The following is a 16,968-nucleotide window of genomic DNA, read 5'->3' as shown; positions in this document are numbered from 1 at the left end:
TCATAGGCGTCCCATTATTCACAGGATTCATTTTAGAAGTGTACATGAACTAGTTATTTGCAACCATGTCAATGAGTTTTTGAGCTTCTGCAGGCGTTTTCTTTAGGTGAATGGATCCACCTGCAGAATGGTCCAGTGACATCTTTGATAACTCAGACAGACCATCATAGAATATATTCAGGATGGTCCATTCTGAAAGAATGTCAGAAGGACACTTTTTGGTCAGTTCCTTGTATCTCTCCCAAGCTTCATAGAGGGATTCACCTTCTTTCTGTCTGAAGGTTTGAACACCCACTCTAAGCTTGCTAAGCTTTTGAGGAGGAAAGAACTTGGCTAAGAAAGCCGTGACCAGCTTATCCCAAGAGTTCAGGCTATTTTTAGGTTGAGAGTCCAACCATACTCTAGCTCTGTCTCTTACAGCAAACGGGAAAAGCATAAGCCTGTAGACCTCAGGATCAACCCCATTGGTCTTAACAGTATCACAGATCTGCAAGAATTCAGTTAAGAACTGAAAAGGATCTTCGGATGGAAGTGCATGAAACTTGTAGTTCTTGTTGCATCAGAGAAACTAATTGAGGTTTAAGCTCAAAATTGTTTGCTCCAATGGCAGGGATTGAGATGCTTCTTCCATGTAAATTGGAATTTGGTGCAGTAAAGTCACTAAGCATCTTCCTTGCATTTTTATTATTTTTGGCCATGTTTTCTTCTTTTTCGAAAATTTCTGTCAGATTTTCTCCAGAGAATTGTGCTTTGGCTTCCCTTAGCTTCCTCTTCAGAGTCCTTTCAGGTTCAGGATCAGCTTCAACAAGAATGTTCTTATCCTTGTTCCTTCTCATATGAAAAAGAAGAAAACAGAAAAGAAAATATGGAATCCTCTATGTCACAGTATAGAGATTCCTGTATGCGAGTATAAGAATAGAAGAATAGAAGAAGAGAAATTCGAACACCAAGAGGAAGAGAGGGTTCGAATTTTGAGATGAAGAGAAGTGTTAGTAAATAAATAAATAATTAGAAGGAGAAGAGAGAGAGGGAATTTTGAAAATTAATTAAATTAAAAATAAAATTTAAAGTTAAATTTTGAAAATTAAAATTGAAATCAAATTAAATTAAAAATTAAAACAATTAGTTAATAAAAAAAAGAAATTTGAAAAAAGGGGAAGGGATTTTCGAAAATTAGAGAGAGAAAATTAGTTAGATAGTTTTGAAAAAGATATGATTGAAACAAAAAGATAGGATTGATTAAAAAAATTTGAAAATCAATTTTAAAAAGGTAAGAAGTTAGAAAGGAAGTTAGAAAAGATTTTGAAATTGATTTTGAAAAAGATGTGATTGAAACTTAATTTGAAAAAGATTTGAAAAAGAAATTTAAGAAGATTTGATTTTAAAAATTAAAGTTGATTACTTGACAAACAAAAAACTAAAAAGATATGATTCTAGAGTTTAAAGATTGAACCTTTCTTACTAGGCAAGTAACAAACTCAATATTTTTTTGAATCAATCACATTAATTGTTAGTAAAGATTTGAAATTATGAAACAAAATAAGAAAAAGATTTTTGAAAATCATTTTGGAATTTTCGAAAATTATGAAAGAAAAATGAAAAAGATTTGATTTTTGAAAAAGATTTGAAAAAGATAATATTTTTAAATTGAAAATTTGATTTGACTCATAAGAAATAACTAAATTTTAAAAATTTTTGACTAAATCAAATCAAATTTTAGAAAATTATGAGTGAAATAAGAGAAAGATATTTTTTTTATTTTTGAATTTTCAATGAAGAAAGAGAAAAACAATCCAAAGACTCAATGCATGAAAATTTTGGATCAAAACATGTGATGCATGCAAGAACACTATGAATGTCAAGATGAACACCAAGAACACTTTGAATGTCAAGATGAATACCAAGAACTTATTTTTGAAAAATTTTCAAGAAAAGAAAACATGCAAGACACCAAACTTAAAATTTTTTTTATTCTTTAGACATTAACAAATTGAAAATGCATATAAAAAACAAGAAAAGACACAAAACAAGAAAATATGAAGATCAAACAAGAAGACTGGCCAAGAACAACTTGAAGATCATGAAGAATGCAATGCATGAAATTTTCGAAAATAATTTTTAGAAAATTAAAAAGATGCAATTGACACCAAACTTAAAACTTGACTCTAGACTCAAACAAGAAACACAAAATATTTTTGGTTTTATTATTTTATTAAACTTTTTTGATTTTTTTCTTCGAAATTTAATTAGGAAAAACGAAAAAAGAAGAAGTTTTTTTTGTATTTTTCGAAAATAAGAAATAAAAAGCTTAAAATTAAAATAAAATTACCTAATTTGAGCAACAAGATGAACTGTCAGTTGTCCAAACTCGAACAATCCCCGGCAACAGCGCCAAAAACTTGGTGCGCAGAAATCGTGACGATTTCATTCCTTGGTAACAGCGCTGAAAACTTTATATGCACGTTCATAATCTTAATTCTTTGTCACAACTTCGCACAACTGACCAGCAAGTGCACTGGGTCGTCCAAGTAATAAACCGTACGTGAGTAAGGGTCGATCCCACGGAGATTGTCGGCTTGAAGCAAGCTATGGTCACCTTGTAAATCTCGGTCAGGCGGATTCAAATGGATATAGAGTTTTAATAATTAAAAGATAATTAAAATATGAACTAGGATAGAGATACTTATGTAATTCATTAGTGAGAATTTCAAATAAGCGTATAGAGATGCTTTCGTTCCTCTGAACCTCTGCTTTCCTGCTGTCTTCATCCAACCATTCCTACTCCTTTCCATGGCAAGCTTTATGTAGGGCATCACCGTTGTCAATGGCTACATCCCATCCTCTCTGTGAAAAAGGTCCAATGCGCTGTCACTGTATGGCTAATCATCTGTCGGTTCTCGATCATACTGAAATAGGATTTAATATCCTTTTGTGTCTGTCACTACGCCCAGCACTCGCGAGTTTGAAGCTCGTCACAGCCATCCCTTCCTAGATCCTACTCAGAATACCACAGACAAGTTTAGACTTTCTGGATCTCAAGCATGGCCATCCATGGGTTCTAACTTATACCACGAAGATTCTAATATCTCGGACTCGGTCCTCTGTATTAGATATCTAAGAGATATTCATTCTAGCTTGTTTGCATGTAGAACGGAAGTGTTTGTCAGGCACGCGTTCATAAGTGAGAATGATGATGAGCGTCACATAATCATCACATTCATCATGTTCTTGGGTGCGAATGGATATCTTAGAATAGGAATAAACTTGAATTGAATAGAAAAATAGTAGTACTTTGTATTAATTCACGAGGAACAGCAGAGCTCCACACCTTAATCTATGGTGTGTAGAAACTCTACCGTTTGAAAATACATAAGTGATAATGGTTCAGGCATGGCCGAATGGCCAGCCCCCATGAAAGTCTAAGATAGCATAAAAACTAATCAAAGATCCCTTACAAAGATAGTAAAAAGTCCTCTTTATACTAAACTAGTTACTAGGGTTTACAGAAATGAGTAAATGATGCAGAAATCCACTTTCGGGGCCCACTTGGTGTGTGCTTGGGTTGAGCATTGAGCTTTACACGTGTAGAGGTCTTTCTTGGAGTTGAACGCCAGTTTGTAACCTGTTTCTGGCGTTTAACTCCACCTTGCAACCTGTTTCTGGCGTTTGACTCCAGAATGCAGCATGGAACTGGTGTTCAACGCTAGTTTACGTCGTCTATTCTTAATCAAAGTATGGACTATTATATATTGATGGAAAGCCCTGGATGTCTACTTTCCCACTCAATTGAGAGCGCGCTATTTGGAGTTCTGTAGCTCCAGAAAATCCACTTTGAGTGCAGGGAGGTCAGAATCCAACAGCATCTGCAGTCCTTCTTCAACCTCTAAATTTGATTTTTGCTCAGGTCCCTCAATTTCAGCCAGAAAATACCTGAAATCACAGAAAAACACACAAACTCATAGTAAAGTCTAGAAATATGATGTTTATTCAAAAACTAATACAAATATACTAAAAACTAACTAAATCATACTGAAAACTATGTAAAAACAATGCCAAAAAGCGTATAAATTATCCGCTCATCAGTTACTCTTCTTCTCTTTTTCTTTCAGGATGGCCACCCGGAAGGGAACCGGAAGACGTTTACATGGGGAGACAGACAAATCCATCTGCAAAATCTTCAGAAAAAAGCATCAGTTGAAGCTACCCATCCACTTGAACATCTCAGCATGCACCGAGGATGGTGCAATCTTTAAGTGTGGGGAGGTCGATATCGATCTCCATGGGTTAGTTACTCTTCTATCTCAACACCAATGGTTTATTTTCCTTGTTAGTTGTTGCATTTACATGTTTGATTGTATATTTGTTTGATTTTTTTTGTGCATATCTTACCACCACTTGGTTAAAGTAATATTTTCTTTTTCAAGAAACTTTTTAAAGTATTTCACTAATTTGAATAAAATTTAATGTTAAACTTGTTTGAAGAAATATTATGCCGGAACATGGTTTAGAGCTCGAACATACAAAACCAGTGAGATTTTTGAGCATATTTGATTGGTTGCATTTTATCAACCAAAATTCTGTTTTAGTGTGTATTTTTCTTTCTAAAATTGTGATCTTTGTCTTGCTTAATTCTATATTTCCATTATTTGATGTATGCATACACTTATATGATTGAGGTCTTTGTTTCACTGAACTTACATACCCATATGGCCTTACCCTTTCATTAACCCTTGCAAACCAATTTGAGCTTATTTTACCCAATTTGTTCTTTATTTTAGCACATCATTAACTCTAAGCGAAAAACAATAATGCCCTTAATTTGAATCCTTGGTTAGCTTAGACTAGTGAGAGTGTTTATGATTTAAGTGTGAAGAAGTTGAATTTGGAAACATTTGGTTTGAGAATTGAGTATGTTAGAATTTTCTGAAAATATGAAAGAAATGTTTAGGACATGATTCATGCATCCAATAATTTAATCATATGCATTGAGAAAAATAAAAGAAAAAAAAATATATATATATATAAAAGAAGTGAGAACACTATTTTATGGTTTATCTTGTGCTCAATTGAGTAGATTTTATCAATCTTTCATACACTTATTCATATGATTTGCATGAGTTTACGTTTTCCTTCCTGATTTCGTGCTATGATTGAAAACATGCTTCTTTGGTCTTAATTTTGATATGTTTAACCCTCTCTTATTACCATTCGATGCCTTGATATGTGCGTTAAGTGATTTCAGAGATTACTGGGCAAGAATGGCTTGGAGGATGGAAAGGAAGCATGCAAAAGTGGAAGGAATACAAGAAGTTGAAGGAACTGCAAAGCTGTCAGCCTGACCCTCTCGCACTAAAATGGTCATAACTTGAGCTACAGAGATCCAAACGACGTGGTTCCAGTTGCGTTGGAAAGCTAACGTCCGGGGCTTCGATTTGATATATAATATACCATACTTTCCCTGACGCTAGGCGACGTGAACGCGCACTCCACCTAGAGGCGTCGTATTGGCGAAAATCAGTGTGGCAGATTTCTTCTCCAGCGATTTCTGGGCTGTTTTCGACCCAGTTTGCGGCCCAGAAAACACATATTAGAGGATATAAAGTGGAGGAATCTATTCATTCATAATAATCAGCTCATAATTCACTTTTGATAATTTAGATGTAGTTTTTAGAGAGAGAGGTTCTCTCCTCTCTCTTAGGATTTAGGATTAGGATTCCTCTTAAAGGAATTAGGATTTCTTATTATTTCAACTTTATTATTTTAACTTACAATTTCTTCGAAGTTCCAGGTTCAATGTCCACTTTATTTATTTTATCAATTTAGCTTATGAACTCTTTATGTTTGGATTACTTGGTACGATCCGGTGCACACGGTAATCCATCAATCCTCTTGGCGCTGTTGCCGGGGATTGACTGTGATTGACAACTAATCGTTGTCTGTGATTGCTTAGATTAGGCATTTTTAGCTTTTAGTTCTTATTGGTCTTTGCTGTTTAAATTTTTGAAATTTTGGTTTTATTTTAATTAAAAAAATTTTCTTAATTTTTGAAATTAGGTTTGGTTCCCCCTTAGTAATTTTATTTTATTTTTTCTGACTAATTTTCTCTTCAATTATTTTCGAATTTAATGTTTATTTTCGTAGTAGATTTTTGAAATTTTTAGTGTAATTTGTTCAGTTATTTTATTTTATTTTGTTCACACAGGGTACCTCACTGGGAATTCTCTACACTCTAACATAGAGATTTCCACTTTTTTTTGTTTTTTGTCTATTTATGAGTAGGAATAGAGACAAAGAACCCCTTTTAGATTTTGACCCTGAGATTAAAAGGACTGCAAGAAGACGGTTGCAGCAGGCTAGAACTTACAAAGCTGCTGAAAATCTCAGGGATAAGTCTCAGAAAACAGTTGAAGAGTCCACTATGGAGCTTGACAATAACAACACCAATGCGGTTAATGCAAATGTTGTTAATCAGAATGTGAATGGGCAACCTAGGGGAACACTTGACTCTTACTGCTCCTAGCCCAGACTTCTATGGGAATAGCATTGTTGCACCCCCTGTTGCTGCAAACAACTTTGAGCTGAAGCCCCAGTTGATTTCCCTGGTACAGCAAAATTGCCAGTTTCACAGACTGTCGCAGGAAGATTCCAACTTTTTTTCTAATATCCTGAAGATCTGTGATACTATGAAGACTAATAGAGTGAATCCTAATATTTATAAGCTACTTTTCTTCCCCTTTGCTGTAAGGGACCAAGCTAAACAACAGCTTGATACTCAGCCCATGGAGAGCTTGGGCACTTGGGATAAGGTACAAGCTGATGCTTAGGAAGTGTCCTCCTGATATGTTCTCTGACTGGATACAATTGCAGATATTTTATGATGGAGTTTTTGAGACTGCCAGGATGTCCCTGGATAATTCTATAGGAGGGTCACTTCATATAAAGACCCCTGATAAGGCTTTGGAGTTTATTGAGATGGTTGCTAATAACCAATATTTATACTCTTTTGAAAGGACCTCAGTGAAGAAGGAAGTCACGGAGTCGGATACCTTGGATGCTATTCTTTCCCAGAACAAGGCTATGTCTTAGCAAATTAATGCTCTAACATAACACTTAAATGGAATGCAAGTCTCGACAGTTAATGCTCAATATACTTCTTATGAGATTAGTGGTGGCTTTCTCAAGGTGAGACTTATGACTATGCCCTGTATACTCCTGAACAAGTTAACTACATGGGATACTCCTCCAGTCCCTCCAATAATGATCCTTATTCCAAGGCCTTTAATCAAGGGTGGAGGAATCAACCAAACTTTGGGTAGAGAGAACAACCTCAGAGACAGCAACCAAATTTTATCAATAGTTCTCATGGCGGTTTCAATTAGAATTATTTCAACAACCACCCGTTTCAACATGCTCAACCTCAGAGTGTCCCTGACTTGGCATCTATTATTGCAGAACTCTCCAAGAATCAGCAAAATTTTATGTAGGAAAATAGAGCCTTACTCAGAAACTTGGAGGCTCAAATGGGACATTTAAGCAAGAAAGCACCAGAGAGGCCTCCTAATACTCCTCCTAGTTACACGGCACCTAATCCAAAGGAAGAGTGTCAGGCCGTTCAATTGAGAAGTGGTACGATAGCAGGATCAGAGACTAAGGCTAGTGAGGAGCAGGTTGAAAAAGAGGCTCCGGAGAGAAAAAATGAAGGCAGAGCCCGCCCCTTCTAGGTACCCAGACAACCCCTTTCCGGTTACTCTTGATACACATCTTACATTACACCTAAAATGCCATATCCTCAGAGACTTCAGAAGGGATCCACAAACAAGCAAATTTCCAAATTTTTGGAAGTCTTTAGGAAGCTCCAAATCAACATTCCTTTTACAGAGGCCCTTGAGCAAATGCCTCTTTATGCTATGTTAATAAAGGAGTTGTTGAGTAATAAGAAGGATTGGAAAGGGAGTGAGACAATGGTACTAACTAAGTAGTGTAGTGCAATTATCCAAAAAAAATCTTCTAGAGAAGTTGTAGGATCCAGGGAGCTTTTTAATTCCTCGTACCATTGAAGATACCACTATTCAGAGAGCTCTATGTGATTTTGGGACTAGCATCAACCTCATTATGTTATATCTTGGTGTCTTTTAAAATTATGAAGCTCAAGTGCATTTCAATGTTTGGCCAAATTTATACATTTGGGTATAGCCCTTATGTTCACAAGTAGCATTCACTCACAAATCAAGAATGCAATTCATCACATAATCAATATACATATATTTCATGCATCATTCTCTTTCAAAGAAAGCATATAGACATCAATCATCAAACATAGTAGTCAAACAATAATATCCCCATACCTTAGCCTTGTTGTTCATTCTAGAACACATTGAAACACTAGATCTCCAAAATAAGGACAACTTGACAAAGATCAAAATGATTGGGTTTCTAACATCATAATTGGCATATGTATGCTTGATGAATCTATATTTGATGGTAAATTTTGGATTGAATTGAGTGGATTTCATCACATAAACCCGCATTTATTCACTTAAATAGCATACTTTTGTGTTTTCTCTCTAAATTGCACCCAAATGTGAAAACATGCTTTTTTATGCTTAAATTGAGCAATTTTATTCCATTTTTATTCTATTCGATGCTGCAATGTGTTTTGCTAAGTGTTTTCAGGTCAATTAGGCAAGAATGGCTTAGGAGAAGTGGAAAGAAAGCATGTAAATTAGGATAACACAAGAAAAAATAAAGGAAAAGCACACATTGCAGTGTGCGTACGCACAAATTAAGAATTCAGCAAGTGTGCATACGCACAAGTCCTGACACGTGACTTCATTAATGAAACACGTGGCTCGCGATTTTGGGGGTCTCTTGGCCCAATTTTGGAAGTTCTGAAGCTGAAATTGAAGGGCAACACTTGCGGAAAGATACCACAACACACATACATCATTTTCTTTAGTTTTAGCATATTTTAGGTTAGAATTCTAGAGAGAGAGGCTCTCTCTTCTCTCTAGAATTTAGGGTTTTAAGCTTAGTTTCCCTTTAATTTTAGTCTTTAATTCTTGTTTTAGTATAGTTTCATTTATATTTTCATCCTCTGTTGCCTTGATTCTCTTAGTTTCTTGTGTAATTTTCTCAATTTTGCCACTTTTAGTTTATAAACATTTGTCAATTTTGATTCCATTAATTCAATTTTGATATTTTATGTTTCTTGGATGCTTTTTGAGTGATTGTTATTATTTTCTTGCAATTGGTAGTTATAGATTTTATTATTTATGCAATTTAACATGATTTTTCTTTTGTGCATATTAAGTGTTTGATAAAATGTCTCTTCTAGTTTTTGTATAGTTTTTCATACTCTTGACTTGGAATTAGGTAATTGGGTGACCTTTAGTCATAGATGTCCATTCTAGATATTGATTAAGATTGTTAGTTGGTTTGGTTTCCATCAACACTTGTCTTTTACTAAATTAATTAGTGAGTTGACTAGGATTTGTGGATTGATATCAATTATGCCCTTTTGACGTATCCTCGATGTTAGGATTGACTAATTGGGATTAATTCTTCGCAATTACCATGTTTGTGGTCGATGACTAGGATAGGAATCCTTAATTCCCAGCCCTTGCCAAGAGTTCCTTTTTGCCACCTAAATTCTATTTTCATTGTTTCACTTGCTTTGAGTTTATTTCCTTGCATGCTTATTTACTTTCTTGCCTTTTATTTTCTTGTCAATTGCCATCAAACTCCTCTTTCTCATAGCCAATAATTTAGCACTCGATTGTAATTCCTAGGAAGAACGACCCGAGGTTTAAATACTCTTGGTTTTTGATATTGGTTTGACTTAAGTGACATACAAATTAAACTTTGATGTGGAGATTCAATTGCCAGTTTGGACTATGCTATAAATGAAGAAGCTCTTTTCTATATTGAGAAATTCTAAACCGGCATTAATCTCTCACATCAATGCTTATTGATAAAATGGATTTAGCCAACAAATAGGCATGCATACTTTTTACCCTGCTCAATTTTCACATTTTTTAAATGAACTCTTTGTTAGAACAATGATAAACAAGCCTCAGCCTCAGTATATTAATGATTACCTACACAAAAATGGAGACACAAACTAGAAGGCCATTACTCTTTTTTGACAGCTGATAAGAGAACTTTTGCGTGGTCTAGAAATTCGCAGATGAAGCCTCGTTGCAGGTATAGCTTCTAAACCAACAAAAGTCCTTTCATACAAACGTTTTGGTTGTCACAAGTAACAAACCCCTAATAAATTGATAACCGAAGTATTTAAACCTCGGGTCATCTTTTCAAGAAATTGCAGGGAGGTGTTCTTATTATTGGTTATGAGTTTTGTAAATTGGGGATTTTGAAAGTGAGGAACAGGTAATTTAAATAACAAGGAAAATAAATTGCAGGAATTAATAAATTAATATTTAATAAAACTCTTAGCAAGGTATAAGAACTGGAAGTCCTATCCTAGTTATCCTTATCAATTGTGATGAGAATTGGATTTTTCTCCCACCTTGTTAACCTCTAACTATGAAGGTAAGTTAAGTGGATGAATTAATTTTGATTCCTCAGGTCCTAGTCTTTCCTTGGAAAAGGCTAGAGTTCTTGGAACTCGAATTAATTCTTGAAGAATTCCAATTTTTAGTCAACAATGAGTTTGATAACTCAAGTGTCTCCAATGACTCAACCAAAGCCAAAAGGGAAAAATTCAAATTATTTATATTATAAGTAAAAGAGAGCAATCATAAATCTGAATTACCTCAAATTGCATTAAGTAAAGAAAATCAATATAAACATAAAGAGTTCATAAACTAAATTGATAAAATAAATAAAAGGAAGATTGAGCCTGAGATGAAGAAGAAATAATCCTAAATCCTAAAACTAAATCCTAAGAGAGAGGAGAGAATCTCTCTCTCTAAAAACTACATCTAAAACTAAAAATTATGAATTATGAGCTTATGATTATGAATGAATGGATTCTCCCACTTTATAGTCTCTGATATGTGTTTTCTGGGGCAAAAATTGGGTCGAAAATAGCCCAGAATTCGCTGGTTTCGAATTCAAACACGCTGGTTTTTTGCCACTGCGACACGTTCGCATAGATCACGCGTTTGCGTCACTTATCGTTAATATAACTATGGTAAATTACATATCAAATCGAAGCCCCAGATGTTAGCTTTCCAACGCAACTAGAACCGCATCATTTGGACCTTTGTAGCTAAAGTTATAGCCGTTTGAGTGCGAAGAGGTCAGGCTGACAGCTTTTGCAGTTCCTTCAACTTCTTGTATTCCTTCCACTTCTGCATGCTTCCTTTCCATCCTCCAAGCCATTCCTTCCCTGTAATCTCTGAAATCACTTAACGCACATATCAAGGCATCTAATGGTAATAAGAGAGTATTAATATTAGCAAATTAAGACCAAAGAAACATGTTTTCAGTCATAGCACATAATCAGGAAGGAAAATATAAAACCATGCAAATAGTATGAATAAGTGGGTAAAGAGTTGATAAAAACCACTCAATTGTGCATAAGATAAACCATGAAATAGTGGTTTATCAACCGCACTCAATTACAAACTCAGTTGACTTCAATTAAGATATGTTTATGTAGAGTTCACAAACAATTATGCATTCATTTTTTCGTGGTGGAAATATGAAATCTAAAAAATGAACAACAAAATTTTGACCTCAAACACATCTAAATTTAGGTATTTACACATCCAAATTATATTAACATTACAAACTCTAAATCAAACAAAGGTGTGAAAAATAAAATCAACACAAACACGTCCAAAAAAGAAAGAAAACTATAGACACATCCAATATTATGGATAAATTAAAAAGATAGAACATTTTATTAAATAGAAAAAATAAAGGGGAGACCAAACACTATAGTAATCGAGAGAATGTGAAAGAGTTAACAAATCCCAAATCAAATAAACCAGAAGAGTAAAAAAAATTTATCAACACAGACACCCAAATACCTGAGACGCATTTCTGGCGCAGAGTGAACAGCAATGAGGAGGAGCACGGCACAGATGGGGAAGCGGCAACAAGGTGGAAGGTGGTGTGGATGGGGAAGCAACAACGAGGAAGAGCGCGATGCGGATGGGGAAGCACGACAACGGATTAGGAGCGATGGGGAAGGAGTGTAAGGTACAGCTTTGGATTTTACGTGTTTAGCTTGTTGAAACCTGACTTTTTAGGATTTTATTTGGGATGTGTTAGTGATTAGAAGGTTTAAAACTCTTTTGGAGATTTATAATTGAAATTTTGAATTTTAAGATTACTTAAATTATTTTTTAGATGTGTATTTAAATTTAAAATTATTAAATTTATTTGAATGTGTTTGTTTTGATTTTTTTAAATTAATATAATAAAGGACTAAATAAAAAATTACTATAAAAGATACTTAGTTGAACTATTTCGTTTCCTCGCTCATAATGCATGAGTCTTAAAATGCCACATATGCATATAATGTTTGACTATGTATTTGATCTTGCCTTTCATGCTCACCAAATATTGTATGGTGACTTAAACATAAATAATAAGTTGGTACAAGAACTACAAAACCATGATTCTTTGATCTAGAAAGGTTAGTGTTACTAGAAGATTTTTGTGGTGTTGGATCAAGAAGATACATAGACAACTTAACCAGGGATCGATCGAATATGTCGAAGTGTTCCTTTTGAGAACTTTTTGAAGTGTTCCGTAAACAAATATGTCAAAGACAATGGGTTGACATACACAATCGAAGGGACTTGGTGATAAAAAATTATTAGAACGAAGGATAAAGGAATAAGAAAAAGATGGAGAAAAGATGCAACAGAAAAGACACAGCAGAAACATAAAGGATAGATAAGGGTTTTTCTACTAGACGTCTAAGAAATCTATTCTTAGCAACCTAGGTCATTGGAAGAGTTTTTCTACTAGACCTCTAAGAAACTTGTTTTTAGTAACCTAGCTCACTGGAAATGTTTTTCCTATTAGACCTTCAAAGAACCTGTCCTTGACAACCTAGATCAAAGGGATAAAAATTGAAAGAGATTAACACACAAAATCACCATAATGTTGGATCTTTCAATCTTCTTCATGAAACAAGTGAAACAAATCACACACCTCACTTAGTCACACTAAAAATGTGCATAAAGCAACTTGAAAATTTTATTTATCAAAAGTTCTGTAAATTGTCTCACCAAAGGTATTTAAAAAGGCCTAACTCAATCAAACAATAAGAAACATAAAACCTCAAATTGCATTAAATAGAAATCAAAATCAACAAGGGTTTATCAACATGAAAGTGACCAAAATAGGAAATAAAAAAAGAACTAAAAAAAGAAAAGATGTAGCAATAAAAAATTAAAAGAAAAACTAAATCAAGATAAGAATTAAAACCTAAACTTAAGAAGGATTTAATCTAACCTACCTTAATTCTAGAGAGAAGATAGAGTTTCTCTCTCTAGAATATGACCTAAAGCATGTTTCTATTATATTCCTAATTTCTCTCCCCTTGTTCCCTCTTGAATTTGGCCTCCAATAGCTTCAGAAATGAGGTGGATTTGGGCCTCTTTGAGCTTAGAAATCGCCCCCAGCGTGTTCCTTTAATGCAACTATTTAGTCAAAATAAATCAAATTTCAAGAATACATATATGAACATATGGGCTAAAGCAATCACAACCAAGTCAAATCCACAATTGATTAGAGTTATTGAAAAGAATTTACAACTTCCAAGATAAGAGATTATCATAGGTGGAAGCATAGAATTGAGCAATTAGACCCCTCACAAGATATGTGTATCTGCTCTAATTGCTCAAGTGTATAGGGTTGATTCACTAAAATCTCCTCTAATCATGCTTTCTAAGATTTGTTCTTCTTCTAACAATCAACAATTATTCAATTCATGCATACAAATAACATGAGGACTTTTCCAAAGGTTGTAATGGGGCTAGGGTCAAGGTAAGATTGTATTTGGACAAGTGGACTAGAATTTGAATCCTTGATTAACCTAAACTTTCCACCTAACCTAAAACAATCAATGTAATCAAAATGCAAAACCTAACTACCCATTCTTCACTTTTCACACACTCATGCATTCTTTTTAATTCACATCCCATATGCATTGATTATTATTGAAATTTTCTTTGGGGCATTTTGTCGCCTTTTTATTGCTTTCTTCCTTTTTTATTTTTTTATATATATATTTATTTCAATAACATAATATGTACAAAAGATGAATGCATATGGTTTAAACATTTAATTCATGAGTATGTACCCAATTCCCAAGATCTTCAACAAAAATACAAAAATACACTTTTATCTCGACCAATGTTCCTAAGCTTCCCCACACTTAAATGAAACACACTCTCACTAGCCTAAGCTAATCAAAGATTTGAATTAGGGACATTTATTGTTTTTCACAAAGGCTAATAATATGCTAAAATTAAGAACAAATGGGTCAAATAGGATCAAAATTAGCTAACAATGGTGGATAAAAGGGTAAGGCCATTAGGGTAAGTGAGCTATTTGAAATGAAGGGTTCAATCATAAAGATGCATTCATACACAAAATAATGGACATAAAGAATCAAACAAATCAAAGATTACAATCATAGAAAGAGAATAATACATAAGAATGAAAATAGTGGTTAATATGATGTAACCATACAATTAGGCTCAAAACTTACATGGTTGTGTGTTCTTAGCTCAAAAATCATGTTCCACAATGTATAGTTCAAGCAAGTTCAATGAAAAATTTTTACTCAAATCAATTGGGGTGTCCTATAGATAAATTCCTTGGAAAATTTCATTATTTTGACTAAGCTTATTATATATATATACAAACTAAGAAAATGCAACTAAAAATTTTAAAAGACCTAGTAATAACAGAAAATGAAATGTGAAAGTGTTAGGATTATAATTTTTCACCAAAACGGCCGATTGGTCAGACAATCTCCCCACACTTAAAAGTTTGCACCGTCCTCGCTCCATTCAAAGATGAGCAAGGGGGTACGGTGACGATACGGATTGCCACCTTTAGCTGGTGGATCAACCGACTACTGCGTGTTCTTTCTCCCGCTTCTATTTTTGCTTATGGTGAATCATCCTGAAGATAGAAAATAAGATAGGAAGACAAGTAAATGCAAAAGCAAGAAAGCATTAAGTGTTGGAATGAGGTAATAGTCACTAAAATGAAGTGAGTTAATAAGATTGTGACATTGACGAAATTAGGTGTGTGAAAATCTATGTCACAATTACATAAAAGAAGTATGCACTTCACTCTTTCTAGTGTACTTGAGATGCTTTAAAGAAAACTTGTAAGTTAAGACAAGCAAACATGTAATAAAGAAGCATAAGAGCATTCAAGAAAGAATCAAGCAATTGTGAAATAGATAAGAATGAGCATTAGTTAATGTGCAAGAGAACTTAATGGACCAAATGAAATATGAAATTCACACATCAATTAATGACACACTTTAAAATTGTTGGCATCACCTAAGTGACCTAGAAAGTGGAAGACATGGGTGCTATGCAATTTGGGAAAAGAGAGATAGATGATAAAATCCATCACATAGTAAGCATGCTACACAAAGCTTAAAAAGCTCAAAAATATGTCACTAATTAAACTTACAATCCATATTCACAATTCCTCAATCTCAATGCATGAACTAGGTGACGTAAATAAAGATCAATCATAAACAAGCATCACCTAACAAAAAAATGCATCAACTACATACAATTGTCTAATAATGGATAATGAATTCAAATTACATGGTGGCTAGCTACAACATGCAATTTAGAAGTCCAAAAACATTCTTGAAGGCAATATTATAAGTACTTGGTATGCACTAGTATCAAACAAGAAAAACTCAATACGAAGCAAGAAATTTACAACCTCAATTACAATACAACAATGAATATTAACAACAATGATGCTAAAATAGCATCCTATCAGTAATCAGCAGCAATAAACAACAAACAAGATTAATAATCTAACAGTTAGCACTAAAACAGAAAATTAAACAGAAAATTAAATTAACTAACAAACTAACAAACTAACCAAAAGTAGATGATGGTAGATGGTGAATGGTGATAGCGGATGGTGGTTGAATGAGAGAAAGAAAAGAATAGAGGAAAAGAAAAAAGAAGAAAAGAAATAGAGAGATGAGAAGAAAAGAAGTGTGTGAAATAGGGCAGGAGTCACGCGTACGCGGAAGGTCATGCGTACACATGAATGGCAGAAATGGGGGGTTACGCGTACGTGCCTGGCAGGCGTAAGCTTGAGAAGGGGAAAATCAAAAGTGATGCGTACGCGTCAATCATGCGTACGCGTGGGGGCTTATCGTACCCTCCACACAGTTCTCGCATGGTCCCATCATAACTCTCTGTTTGGATCATGCGGTAGCACAATTCCAGCACAAAAATTTCACAATCCAGGAACATAGGGCAACGCGTATGGGTCAGTCACGCGTACGCGTGAGGAAGGTTTTGTGCCCCACACCCAACCAGCACAGTCCTGGCGCAACTCACTGTCCAGGCCTGGTTTCAGCACCATTCATGCATGGTTGATTTTCGATGGTCACGCGTATGCGTGGGTCAGGCATACGCGTGACAAGCTCTTTCTTTTTTTTTTTTGAAACATAATATAGAAACAGGGTACTCTCACCCACTATTTACATGTCAAACACCAACCAAAAATCAAAAATAACAAAATTCTTATCAATTCAAACAACGATGAAATTCAAGGCAACTAACCTAACTCAAAACATAAATCTAACAAACAACTAGCAACCAAAGCAATAGACAAGTGTGTGGAAAGAAGAAAACTACCTAACAAGGCAACTCAATTCATTCATTGATTATATATAAAAGAAAATGGAAAGAGTTATAATAAAAGGCATAAAAGCTTTTAAGATCACTCTATTTTTCCTTCTTTGACTTATAATAATATTAATAA

At 34.3% G+C, this 16,968-nt stretch overlaps 1 non-coding gene across 1 annotated transcript; it reads left to right on the top strand.

Moving 5' to 3' along the window:
• The first annotated feature begins 200 nt into the window (after window positions 1-200).
• On the top strand, window positions 201-304 carry LOC148561678 (small nucleolar RNA R71). The gene has a single exon (XR_015886914.1). It is a non-coding gene; the product is annotated as a small nucleolar RNA R71 (small nucleolar RNA).
• Window positions 305-16,968: the final 16,664 nt, after the last annotated feature.

Source organism: Arachis ipaensis, chromosome B6 (assembly GCF_059453495.1).
Source record: "Arachis ipaensis isolate K30076 ecotype BB chromosome B6, ASM5945349v1, whole genome shotgun sequence".
Classification (NCBI taxonomy): Eukaryota; Viridiplantae; Streptophyta; class Magnoliopsida; order Fabales; family Fabaceae; genus Arachis; species Arachis ipaensis.
The sequence above is the reverse complement of the archived record's forward strand: the minus strand, read 5'-3'. Positions and strand labels throughout refer to the sequence as shown.